A 13893-nucleotide genomic window follows, 5' to 3' on the forward strand; every position below is an offset into this window, starting at 1 on the left:
TCCTCACTTGCAATTTTTTTCACCTATAGACAGAATGAACATTACTATGGGTGCTTAGAATATGCTGTTGTGCAGATAAACATTAAAAAGAGTAAGAATTATAAATTTGTGAATTCCGCATTGGGCGACTGCCCAGGCACCTACCTTAGAGAGAACCCTGATTACAAGTGCCATTTTAACAACTGGTTTGCCAAACTCAACAAAAAACTAGGTATCGGTTCTGCCAAACTGGTGCAAACCGGCTGAATCCCACCACTGGATAAAGGGCAGGCTGACAGCTGTCAGGGTAGGCTGGAAGGGGCAGGTGGAGAAACTGAGCAAAAAAGAAAAAAGAGAAAAACAGTCATGGACAACACGGACAGCAGTGTGGTGATTGCGGGGGAGGGGGGTGCGGGAGGGGTGGTGAAGGAGGGTGTAAGGGGATAAATGATGTTGGAAGGAAACTTGGCTTGGGGTGAACAGAGAATACAGTATACAGGTGATGTAGAGGTGTGTGCCTGATACCTGTGTAATTTTGTTAACCAGTAGCACCCCTATAAATTAAATGAAAAGGAAAAAAAGCACTAAAATAAAAAAATTCTGTCTTTGGGTACAGAAAACAAAGGCGTACTAGAAGGATCGTGTCTGAATCCTCAGCCAGCATCGTGGAAAGAGGAAACGCACACGCACACACAGCGTGTAGTAGCAACATGAGACAAGCCAGGATTCCAGGCTTGGTTAAAAAGAGCCTTCAAGAAAGAACTCCAGAGCCACAGGAGCACATCTGGGCCAGGTTGAAGTGGATGAGGAGAATGGCACATCACAGCAATTACAAGTACACAATCTAAAAGGCTCCTGTTCCACCTTCCCTCTGGACATAGTGTGGATGGGTTTGCATTTAAGTAAGGCACCAAGCCACAGTAAGCGTACCCAACCCAGAAAGGTCATGTTCCACAAAAATGTTACTAAAGAAGTACAAATTGTTGGCAGTTACAAAATAGCCGGGGTTGTCAAGTACAGCACAGGGGATATGGTCAAATACTGTAATAACTGCATGGTGCCAGGTGGGTGCTGGAAATATCGGGGGAGCACTTTGTAAAAGTGTATGATTGTCTAATCATTATGCTGTACACCTGAAGCTGACCCAAAATAGTATTAAACATAAACTGTAATTGAAAACAAAATTAAAAATTAAATAAAGGAAGCTTTTTTTTTAAGTAGCCCTCCCAAATGCAAACTGTCAAGGGAACAAGGAAAAAAAAATATGTGTATTTGCACATCTGTGGATATTCATGGTTAGAAAATCTTATGAAAGCTTCAACAAAATGGCCAGAGAGTCCTGGATAAACACTGGCAGTTTTAAAGTAATGACTGCTCCTTCCAAACCAATCTCAGAAGCAGCAGAGAGTATAGTACTGCAAGGAACAATTCAGCAGTCCATAAAACCAATTCTGCTTTATGAAAGTGGGTGCTACTCATGGATTACAGGAAACATTCTCTATTTATGAAGCACTTATGGCTCATGTGCTAGTATTTACACTAACCTGGATTATTCCCTCTTTAATTTTAAGTAACACTGTTATCCAAATTTAGGTCTCTTTTTTTCTTTGTTATTATTTTGTTTTCTCATGTACATTTGCTCTCAGGTCAACATTAATACTGCAGCACGGAAGCACACATGCTGGTAATCATATTTTCCTTCCTATGTATTTCTTCTTTCTTGTACTGCTTCTTTGTTGTGGATTAATTCTTTATGGTCTTTGTCACGAAAGCCAAGCAAATCAGATTGATGTTCATGGAAACATAACAAAGATTTTGGCAATGTTTGTAATCATTCCCACATGTTCTGTTTGCTTAGATTCATAAAGCTGGAAGGGAATCTCATTGGTGATTTCAGAAATGGACTTTGCTATGGTCTGATATCATTTACTAGTTTTCCAGAAGGACAGGTTGCTTGAGCAAATAGGTTGTTTCTGTTAGGCCCCAGGAGTCCTAGCTGATAAGACTGTAACCGCTTTTGTGTAAGAATACACTGTCTACAGATAACCAGGATTCTAATGACACTTTTGTGAAGGGACCATAGGCAAGAGGCACAGAATACCTTACACAATTCTGGTTTCAAGAGAGATGCCACCAGAATTCTGAAAGCATTAAAAAAGTCTATGAAGCAGGTAAAAGTAATCATCAGTGTTTTGTCAGTGTACTAGGGATACAATATGCAATATAAAATATATACTATTCTGAATGCCTGCTTTTTGCGTGGTAGATCTACATGAGATAATCCGGCTAGAAAGTTACTTTTCCGTCAGGAAATTAGTTTGTTATTTGGTCTCCCCAGTGTTGTTTGCCTTCGGAAACTGAAAATGTTCAGTCATTTGGGTCACCTGCTGCTGCTCAGGTGTCCACATTTAAATGACCCAAAATAGGTGGTTGTTCTCATTTTTTAAACTCTTCAGAAGCTAGAATCTCTTAACCTTTTCATTATACTAAAATGCTTCCCACATGTGAATTTGCTCTTTAGATTACTACCAACCTTACTATATGGCTATAAGCCAGAGTGGACCTTATCATGGCAGCAGACACTCCATGGAGAATAATCAATTGACAATGCGGAGTAGACAGCAAGGGGACAGCTGTAAGAAATGAGGGGGATACTGGGCCTCGCTCATGGGGCATGGTGCACAGCAGTGGTTCTCAAGGTGTGGCCTGCATTAGAATCACCGAGAGAGCTCATTAAAGCAACTGCTGGACCCCACTCCCAGAATTTCTAGTCAATAAATCTGTTGTGATGTAATGCCTAAAAGTTTGCACTTCTAAAATTTTCCACTGTGGCTGATAGCATTTTGAGAATGGCTGGCCTACAGTATTTGCTCCTGCAGAAAGCCCTAGCTTCCCAAGACATTGGGGATGTATGTGATATAAAAACAGAAGAATCTTAGGAAAAAAGAGTTCACTTTCATTCCTCTGAGAAACATTTTTCACATGCCATAGGATTAAATCTGCAACCATTCGCTTTCCTTATGATGGAGCTAATTGCTCTGATCCAAAAAGACCCCAAAAGGTCTCGACTGGAGTGTTATATCCTTAGGTATTTATGTTTCAAGAAGAAATAAGGTCCAAAACTTGGAGACATCTCTTGGTTATACAAGCCAAGGCATCCAGAGCATTCTGGCTCCTGGACAGATTTTATTTATAAACCAAGGGGTTGGAGTAAGATTCAGACCCATTGTGTTTCCAAGGAGACCTGCACAGAGGTGGGGAAGAATAGCTGCCTCCTTCCCCATTGGAAGCAGGAAAAAAGTCATTTTCCTTGTCTCTCACCTATGGAGTGGCCACTCGAGTAAGACATTTGGCCTGACTTTTATTATAACTGCCCCAGAAGTCACTTCTGGGGCAAGAGGATCTATGTGCTAAAGAAATCTCTCTCTTATCCAGAATACTTAGGGTATGCTTTGGGAATAATAGTAATAAAACCCAATATTAGAAACGCAACAGCATCCAACCCCAAATCAGCTTTACTGTGATTAAGATGCCTAGCGTCTCCAGATAAGAGTCAGGACTGTACTCAATTGATTATGTAAAAGGAATATTACAAAATTTTATCCAAATGATTTCTATCTTGTAGAAAAAGTATCCCCATATGTTACAGTTTATTGCCTTTTAGGCCATTAACCAGTTTCCAATCTAACTTAGCAATCTCATCCTAACATCCTCTTATTAAATTTTCTATAAATGCCCAAGTTTCTCAAGCTGCTCTTGAAATCAGCCTTCCATCTTATTGGTTCCTTCATTAATTGATGAGTTGAGTGAAAGCGTTGAGATATTTATATGTATATGAGTTACACTTTCCACTTTTTGAAAATTGTATTTACAGAGGGATCCAACAACCATCACTCCAAAAGAACCCATGGCAACTGTGGCAGGCCCTGGTCTGTGCTGCTGTTAAATATCTCCCACCTACTCACAGAATAGCGCCATCTTCTCTTGACAACAGACAGCTTACTTAGGCAAGCACCATCATCTCTCTTCTAATATCAGTGTGCACTCCACCCTGCCCAAAACGGAGGGAAGTTTTACCCCTTACATCTGCTCTTTGGCAAAAGGATGTCCTAGAACTTCTAGGTAGCACAAGCCCAGGCACCACTGGACAGTCACATGAAATTTCATTCAAACAATGCCCTCCGGAGTTGTGCAATGTGGGTGGCTCTGGGTGGACTCCACTGGGTATTGTTCAGGGAACACAGGAAAAATCATTAAAATGCTTCTGTGCCTGACCTGTGGTGGCACAGTGGATAGGCATCAACCTGGAATGTTGAGGTCGCTGGTTTAACACCTGGGCTTGCCTGCTCAAGGCACATACAAGAAGTTAACTATGAGCTACTTCCCATTCCTTCCCCTTGCCTTTCTCTCTCTCTCTTCCCTCTCTAAAATCAATAAATAAAATCTTTAAATAAGTAAATAAATAAAATAGATTTGTATTTTATCCATGTTCTATGAACTTGTAATTGTAGAACTGTCCACATCTGGAATTATATAACTAATGAAGAAAGAGACAAGCATAGGCTGCTTAAATGTGCCTAATGAGCCTCAGTCTTTTCTATTTTTCTAGCTTTCTTGCACAAAGTCATTTCTTTCTCCATGCAGGTACCTGTATTTACTCACTTCTTGACTCACGCACAGATGGCCACAAAGGCAGGGCAGGCCCAGCTGTCTCTACTCATTCCATGTCCGAGCACTGTTGCCTCAGAAGCAAATTGTTTCTTCCATCTAGCTGTACATATGGTTTGTAGTTTAACAGCACCTGGTAGGAATGATTTGCTGAACTGTTGTTGAGTGTGAAGCCACTGAGGCCTAGATAATCAACAACCATCCAAAATGCATCATTGCAACCATGGAGGAGGGTGTCATTCATTGCATCACGTGATGCCAGCTACATTAAGACCTCAGGAAGGACCTGCCTGACCCAGCCTCAGGGTTACTTCTGTACCACCAGAGCCACAGATGTTTGTATCCCATTACCTCTTTTTCTGAATGACTTCTAAAATATCAGTACAAACTTGAGGACCTTTGCGGATGTTTGTGGTTAGGATTTTTTAAACTAATGTCATTTCTTGCTCCATTTTAATATGCATGCCTTTATGTTGCTTTCTTCTCTTTTCCTTTAAAATTATATTATTTTTCTGACTCTTGTTCTTGTGCACACACACTGTAATGCTGGTGGTTGAGGCTAGGCAGGTTCGCATTGAATTCCCCACGTGCTCACACACTAATCAAGCAAAATGCTTGCAGCCGGTAAACCAGTGAGCAAGCCTAACATAGCTGTTTCCCCACCCACACACACAAATATTCATAAACTTAAGGTCTTTCTGGAACAAGGCAGGCAGTAGAAAAAAGAAACTATGAATTCTCTAAGTCCAGGATTTAGTACTTCAGCCGTCTGTGAACTTATGCCTTCATGACTCCACACATTATGCTATGATCTCCTCTGTATTTTCCAATCATTCTTCCCTGCTTTTATATGAGCACTTGATCAGCCTAGCCACTATTCAAGAAATGCAGTAAAGCAGTTCTTGATATTAGGTAATTCTGTCAATATTGTCAAGAAACTAGGACATATTGGTGAAGGGGAGATATTTGTTTGGGGGAAGTGGTTCTTTGTAAAAGTAGGAAGTAATTTGCATATTCATGTCTTTGTGCAGCAAAAGCAAAATTTATTACTGCAGAAAATGTTTTTGATTGTGTTTTAAACTCTCGTTGACCGCCAGCATCCCATGAAGTAACAGAAACAACATTAAACCTAATTATAGCCCAGTGGGCACGCTGCCGAAAATGGCCACTTTCTTGCTCTGTCTAATATAATTCTATTTCCCTGGCTTGCTCTGTCAGTTTAGGCTTTATTTGTCATCTCTTATTAATCATTATTTTTAAGGCGTATATCTATCGCCTAGAACTCCCAAGCAACTCTAGTCATAGGAAGAAAAGAAAAATTTAAATGTGGAAAATATGAGTCCCAATTTTGTTATAAATTCTGAGATTTACTTCTGTAATAATGTATTCAGAAAATTTAAATAATAGTCCTTTTATAGGTTTCAAAGTTTTAAAATCTAGATGTTAAACTTTTTGCTTTAATTCCTGTTTATTTCAGAAATTCAAGGAATTGGAAGTTTTTCCTTTGCCTGAATTCATTACTAATGCATTATAATTTCTTGTGTATTGTGATTACTTGTATAAGAACAAAAACTGGGTCAAGATTACCCTTTTTTCCGAAAAAGGCTGTGCTTCAGTGTTTTATACTTCATGAATGCCACTTAAATGTTTGCTGACTGTGACAGGAAGACATACCTTCCAGGGGCCCCTCCATTACTCAGCCTCTCCACTGGCCACACAGCACCTGCGCTATGTTGCTCCAGGCCTTATGACCCTGGTCCGTGATCCTTTCCTACTTCCCAAGATCTTTGGCTCATATACAGACAATGTAAGTGGAAAGCATCAACCATGGAGGGAAATGGGGAAGCAGCAATCTATTTCTTTATTTAAACTGCATGAAGGTTCACACGGCAATCAACCAGGAAAAAAATTATATACCTCAAATGGGTAGCTGCAGAAGTCCTCACACCAGGGCAACAGTGTAAAGTGTGAACAAAACCCAGCCTCCACCCTGACTGCCAACCTGGTGATATTCCAAACTCTTCCAAGTTCGAGGGCTGGATCAACATTTCAGGCTCGTCATTGGCTGTTTCTAAATATCCCAGATAAGTTACAGCCAGTTGGACATGTTTTCTCAAGTGACTGAAGTCTAGGAATAACTCTCCCCCCGCCCCCCGGGGGTGTGGGGGGGTGCTATATAAGTCACTTTAGAGCATCAGAAGAACATATATTCTGGCAAAATTTCCCTTCTCTCCTCCTTGCCTCATTTTTATGGCAGTTAAAAACTCACTGAAAAACTTTGCTTACACCTGGCATATATAGACCACAGGTATTTATCCCATAACCCCCCACTAAAGTGACAGAAAAGATTAAAATATATATTGTAAAGCCAGGAGCCACAGCCAGGGCCAGCATCACAGCCGCCTGGCCCATGCAGGTTCGCATTGGATTCGGACAGTCGGTAAAGAAACAACGGAGCCACAAACTGGTGGGCCATAGTCTTTAATCCTAGCTTGCACCCGGCAGGCAAGTAAAAACATACACTGGGCTCCAAAACCCACTCACATTCAGTGCTCACAAAGCCACTGACTTATCCGAGTTTCCTAGAATCAAGGGTTTCTAGCTCACCAGACTTATTCTCCTCAGTTCCCCATCTCCTTCCTTATCCCAGATACAAACTGCACAAACTGGCATCTCACTCAACACTCCGCCATCTTGGCTGCTTCTTCTGGCCACATGGCCTCTTTCTGCTCTCTGCTCTGCTCTCTCCTCTAATGATAATCTCAGGAACCAAGAGCGCAAGCTCCCGCTCCGTCCCCATTTTATAGTGTAGAAATCCAAACCTTTAATCCAATATACAAAATAGGGAAGTCTCTAATACAAAGTCACTTCTCTGAGGCATGATTGGATTGTACCGCCCCACATCAAAGAGTGGGAAAGACTTAATCCCAAAACCAAGCCCCAGGCTACAAGGATTCTCAACACACATTAACATTACCTGGGCAATGGCCTCACGTGGGCAGTACCACTTTAACAAAGTGAGCATAATACATTTTATCTGCCCAACATATATATGCCTCTATTAGTTTCCTGAAGTTGCTGTTTGTGGTAACAAATTATCACAAACTTGGTGACTTAAAAGAAATGAACCCTCTCACAATTCTAGAGGCTAGAAATCTGAAATCAACATCACTGGGCAGAAATCACGATGTCGGCAGGGCCTCCGGGCTCTAGAGGAAAAGCCACTCCTCACCTTCTCCAGTCTCCGGTGGCTGCCGCCATCCCTGGAGCTGCGTCACTGCAGTCTCTGCCCCCAGGCTCACCTTCTCTTCTCTGCTGTCTGTAACAGCCCCTCCTCCACCTCTCTCTTAGAAGGATATTTGTGATTGTGTGCAGGGCCCACCTGGAAATCCAGGAGCGGCTCCCGTTTCAAGAAGTGAACTTAATCACACCTGCGAAGTCTATGTCCCTTAAGGAAACACCAACAATTCCCAGAGATTAGAATATAGAAATCTAGGGCGGGGTATTATTCAGTGAACCGCATGCCTAAGAAGATGTCAGGAGAGGAATCAACAGCGTATAAAAAAGCAAAAAATTTTAGAAGACTAAAGTAGATGGAGCAGTGAGGACAGAACAGTAACAAAAAGTGAGCTGTTGCATCTACCTAGCTTCCCTCTCCCAACGGGCAGGAAAGCGGAGCTTATTCTCTGGATAGAGAAATAAAGTCAGAAAGGCCACACAGTATGGCCGTCAAGCAGAATGGAGGAGCGGAAGGTGGCATGGATGTAAACTAGGAGATGAACCCAAAGTCTACCTAGTGAACTAAGCAACTCACAAGCCCCCTCATCTGACCCAACCCTAACATGCCATCAAACAGCCCAAAGTCAGGGGACTGCGGGATTCCTCTTTGGAAGAAAATGAACAATTTCAGGAAAGTACGCCTGCAAACAGCAACATTTGAGGGCATCCCAATGAAAAGCCCTGCTCCTTCCCTTAAGCACCATAGTAGCAGTTCTCAAGGTTTCTGGCTTCAGCACTTCCTTAAACTCATAAAAAGTACTGGAGAGTTCCAAGAACTCTTGTTCGTATAAACTGTAGCTATCAAATGTTACCATTTCAGAAAGTTTAAAAAATTGTTATTAATTTGCTTCTAAAAAACAAACCTCTACATAACATAGATAACATATGTTTATAGAAAATACATTTTCCAAAACAGAAAATAATTTTAGTGGTATTTTTGGCAACCTCTTTAATGTCCATCATAATAAAATACATCTAGGTCCTCATATCTGCTTCTGCATTTAACCTGTTGCAACACGTTGTTTTGGTTGAAGTACATGAAGAAAATGCAGCCACACACTAATATGTAGTTGCAGAAAGTATTTTAGGCCCTGGCCAGATAGAGTGTCAGCCCAGCCTGTGGACGTCCCAGGTTCAATTCCTAATCAGGGCTCACATGTAAGCGACCATCTGCTTCACTTCCTCTCCCTCTTCCCCTTCTGTCTCTCTTCCTCTCTCACAGCCAGTGACTTCATTGGGTTGAGCGTTGGCCCTGGGCACTGAGAATCGCTCAGTTGATTTGAGCATCTGCCCTAGACAGGGTTTGCTGGATGGATCCCAGTAGGGGGTATATGGCAGTTTGTCTCACTATCTCCCCTCCTTTCACTTAAAAAATAAAGTATTAATAGCCTTTTCAGATAATATGGATTGAAACTACACCAGCACTTAAAAAGCATTAGTTTCTTAAAGGTTAGTGGCAAGGCAGAATCTGAACCATATTAGTGAACTATTTTTTACAATATATCTATATGTGTGTGTATGTAATCTGTATATACATTTATGTTATAAATGTATATTATTATAATATGCATATAGCTTTCAAAGTTAAAGGAATTATGGGCAATTTAGTAACAAATATCAGACATAAGACTGTATACTTAACAGTAAATTGTGATCGCATATAAAAAAATCTATACCATGTTTCATGACCAGCAGTAAACTACAAAAAAATAGTTACATTATAAAACTGAACAAAATTACTTAAAATGCTGTCATATAAAATATCAAGTGAAAAAAGGTTTTCATACTACAAGATGTACATTCTTTTTTAAAACTTTATTTTATTAAATTTATTCTTTTATAACACTTTTTATTTTATTAAATTTATTGGGGTGACATTGGTTAATAAAATTATTTAAGTTTAAGATATATACACCCCTATGTTCACTGCAGCATTACTCATGGTGGCCAAGAACCAAAGTGTCCTTCAATGGATGATTGTATGAAGAAGTTATGGTACATATATACAATGACTACTTAGCCATAAGAAAAGATGAATTATTGCCATTTGCAACAACATGAACAGAACTTTAGAATATCATGCTAGGCAAAAACAGTCAAATGAAAAAGTCAAGAACCATATGATTTCACTCATATGTGGGATTTAAAACTGTAAGCAACAAATAAACAAGACAAACAAATAAAAACTCTAGACACAGACAATAGTTTGGTGGTTGCCCGAGGGAAAGGGGCGGGAAGGTAGAAAAGGGTAAAGGGGCTCAAATATATGGTGACAGAAGGAGACTTGACTTTGGGTGGTGAACACACAACACAATATAAATGATGTATTATAGAATTGTACACTTGAAACCAGTGAACTTTTGCACTCTGTTACATTTAAGTCCATAGATCTATCTTGCACATTTAATGTACCTTTTATCCATGTATGATTTTGTAGCAACATGCATTTATCATTTGGAAAATCTTTGTTCACTGGTTTATACAAGCCTTCCAAATATTGACATATTGCATTATACAATATCAAAGCACTGACATGTATTAATATTACTATTGACCTCATCAGAATATTCTTTAAGTATTGAGAAGCTGTCAAGTTTCCAGTAGCCAATACAAGTTTTCCAAACTGATTTTTCTTGAAAGCTTGCATTTTATCATTGGCTCTAAATATTGACAGGTGTTTTTCTTAAAGTTACAGTCTCATCTATTCATTTTCAAGAAAACCTCTGCCAAATATTCAAGTTTAGGCTTGACCTGTGGTGGCTCAGTGGATAAAACATCGACCTGGAACGCTGAGGTTGCCAGTTTAAAACCCTGGGCATGCCTGGCCAAGGCACATATGGGAGTTGATGCTTCCTACTCCTTCTTTCTCTCTCTCTCTTTCTCTCTCTCTCCCTTCTATAAAATGAATAAATAAAGTCATAAAAAAATAAAGTCTCTAAAAAAATAGTCAAGTTTAAATAACTATAGTGTGTCATTCTTTCAAGTAAAAATGGTTTTCATGGAAACATATGGTCACTTCAACTCTCAACTCCAATAACTACAAAAGTGTTTTCCTTGAGACAGTCCTTGTATTGCAGTATGCAGCAAAACTACTGAAGGTATACTTGCCATTTTCTCTTCAAAATAGTAAAAGATGTGTACTCAACTCCTGTTTTCCTGCTTCACCGAGGTCAACCTTAACTGAAACCAGCATATTTTTACAACAGCATGTGGTGATAAAGAATACTAGTATAGGCTGGCATCACTTCCTTTGTTCACAGAAAAGTCTTCAGCAGTTTTATCTAGCAATGTTTTGCACAGCAACACAAATGTTAACATAGTAAAAAGGCAAATAATGTTGGCAGAATACAAAAATAGTTAAGTTTGTGGAACCCTGCAAGATTCTCTGAGATCTCAGGTCTCCTTGAACAATACTTTGAGAACAATTACTCAATAATAAAATAGACAAATCCTATCCTCATGTTCTGAAAATGCATTGTGCATTTAATCCCTTACTTAAAAATATGAAGAGTTAATTAAGAATCATCTTTGTGTTGGGGGTTTCCAAGATCACCCTCAGGTCTAATAATCCATCGAAGGGCTAGAAAAACTGGTGTGCTCATGGTTATATATCATTACAATAAAGGATACATTAGAATCAGCAAAGGGAAAAGACACATGGAACGATGTCCAAGAAAAACCAGGCACAAAGATGCAACTCTTTTCCTGCCGCAGGTCCCACATGGGAATTTTAATTTTTTTTCTCACTTAAAGTATGGTTATAGTGAATAAATATACATTCATTTAAACACACATACCTTCTAGTTTTCAAAAGTATTTTCTGTTTCAATATCGCCTACCTATAAAAGTATTTGACATAAAAATGTATAACTTGTGAGGTAAAATGTCGTTTTAACGTTTACGTTGTTTTCTATTGAACTTTTGGTCATTATTTTTTTTTTTTGCTTTTTTTTGGCAGGTTTGTGTGTAAGACTGTTAACACATCCCTTTACTTGATAGCACAATAATATGTAAGTCCATATGATACCAATTATAAAAGATAAACTATAAAATACATTGTTCCCCATTTAGGGCTCCTGGAATATGCTATGTTAAAAATTGATAATATTTAGGTACTTTAGTAAATTCATAGTTGGTTTTTTTTTACTTCCGCAGTTTTGGGGCAGTATGGCTGCTAGAGAATTTCTTAGCATTAGAGATATAGAAGAACTACTCGGAATGACAAATTTTTGACAAATTAGAACAAGAAACCATTAATATAGTTGAACTGCCTCCTAATAATGTGGATTCAGTACAGATTGTGAAGACCTTGGTGAAAATATGTTAGAAGACACTCTCCCACAGGATGTTCCCAGTCAATTAGAAGTACATTCTAGTGCCTTAGAAGACAGTCCATTATCTACGCAAGAAACAAAACATAAAATATTGTTGAAGAGTGACTGGAAAAAACAGGACATAAACTTTTCCAGCAGTACATACAGTATGATAATGTATCTGAACTGAAAGAAAAAATTACTCAACATTTGAAAAATAAATCACCTGTTGACGTATTTGAAGAATTTTTTGATGAAAATTTGTTAAACTACATAGTAACCCAGTGTATAAGGTATACGAGACAAAACAACAGACATAATTTTGACCTTTCTACAAATTGCCTTAGAAAGTTTATTGGAGTATTTTTGTTATCTGGATACCATTCCTTACCACAGGAACAATTATACTGGTGTGAGGATGAAGATCTGAATCTTACCTGTATTAGAAACTGTATGCCAAAGCACAGGTTTTTAGAAATAAAAAGAAATTTGCATTTCAATGACAATAGTTCCATAGTTGCCATGGAAAAGAAAAACTATTTAAAATTCGACCTGTGATTGACAAATTTAAGTTTTAAAAAGTTCAGAATATTTGCTCAAAAGCTTTCAGTCGATGAGCAAATGGTAAGATATTATGGACACCACTTTTTGAAACAATTTATAAGAGGAAAGCCAATCAGGTTTGGTTTCAAACAATGGGCCATGTGCTGCTCTGAATCTGGGTATTGTTTTCATATGGATATTTATGAAGGAAAATATAAAGAAGAACAAGTTGTGAGTGGTGTAGGAGCCTCTGTAATAATGAAAATGACTTCTTTTCTGCAGTATCCATCAGAATATGAAGTATTTTTCAACAACTTCCTTACCAGCTTTGAATTGTTATTGAAATTGAAAGAATGTAATATAAAGGCGACTGAAACAGCATGGTATAATAGAATGGATAAGTGTCCCTTGAAATCTGATAGCATTATGAAAGAAGAATAACGTGGAGTATAGGATTACTGTTATGATAGAAATAATAACATTTTGCATTGATTTGGAATGACATTAACTGTGTCAAAGTTATGTGAAATTGTTTAGGAGTACAACCTTTAGAAAAAGTGAAAAGATATTCTAAGAAAGAAAAGAAAGAATGTCGAGTGGATAAACCACACATTGTAGGGCAATATAACAAATATATGGGCTTCTCAACACAAGGTGGACTAGAATGTCCAAAGTATTGCATTAAATTTAGAGGAAAGAAGTGATATTTTCCTTTTTTTACAAATGCCATTGATGTTGCTGTTGTTAACGCCCATGCCCTTTATACTGCTTCAAATGAAAGCATCTTGTTTTTAGACTTCAGACGCAATATTGCAAGAACATATATGAGAAAAGACTCATTATCCAATCCTAAAGTCACCGGAAGACCCAGTTCAAGAGTGACCAGGAAAAGCCGTGTAGCTGAAGGTGTTACATTTGATCCAATTGGACATGTATTGGAAGGACCTGTGAGGGAAAGCAAAGGAAATGGGCCATGTATGGCACAAATGTGCACAAGCAGTGTAGAAAATGTAATGTAGGACTACATGTCGAATGCTTTCCTGTTTGGCATAGAACATGAGTTTGTCTTGTGTGTGTAATACTGGCTGTGCTTTCAAAAATTTTGTGACAG

This window comes from Saccopteryx leptura, chromosome 4 (assembly GCF_036850995.1).
Source record: "Saccopteryx leptura isolate mSacLep1 chromosome 4, mSacLep1_pri_phased_curated, whole genome shotgun sequence".
NCBI lineage: Eukaryota > Metazoa > Chordata > Mammalia > Chiroptera > Emballonuridae > Saccopteryx > Saccopteryx leptura.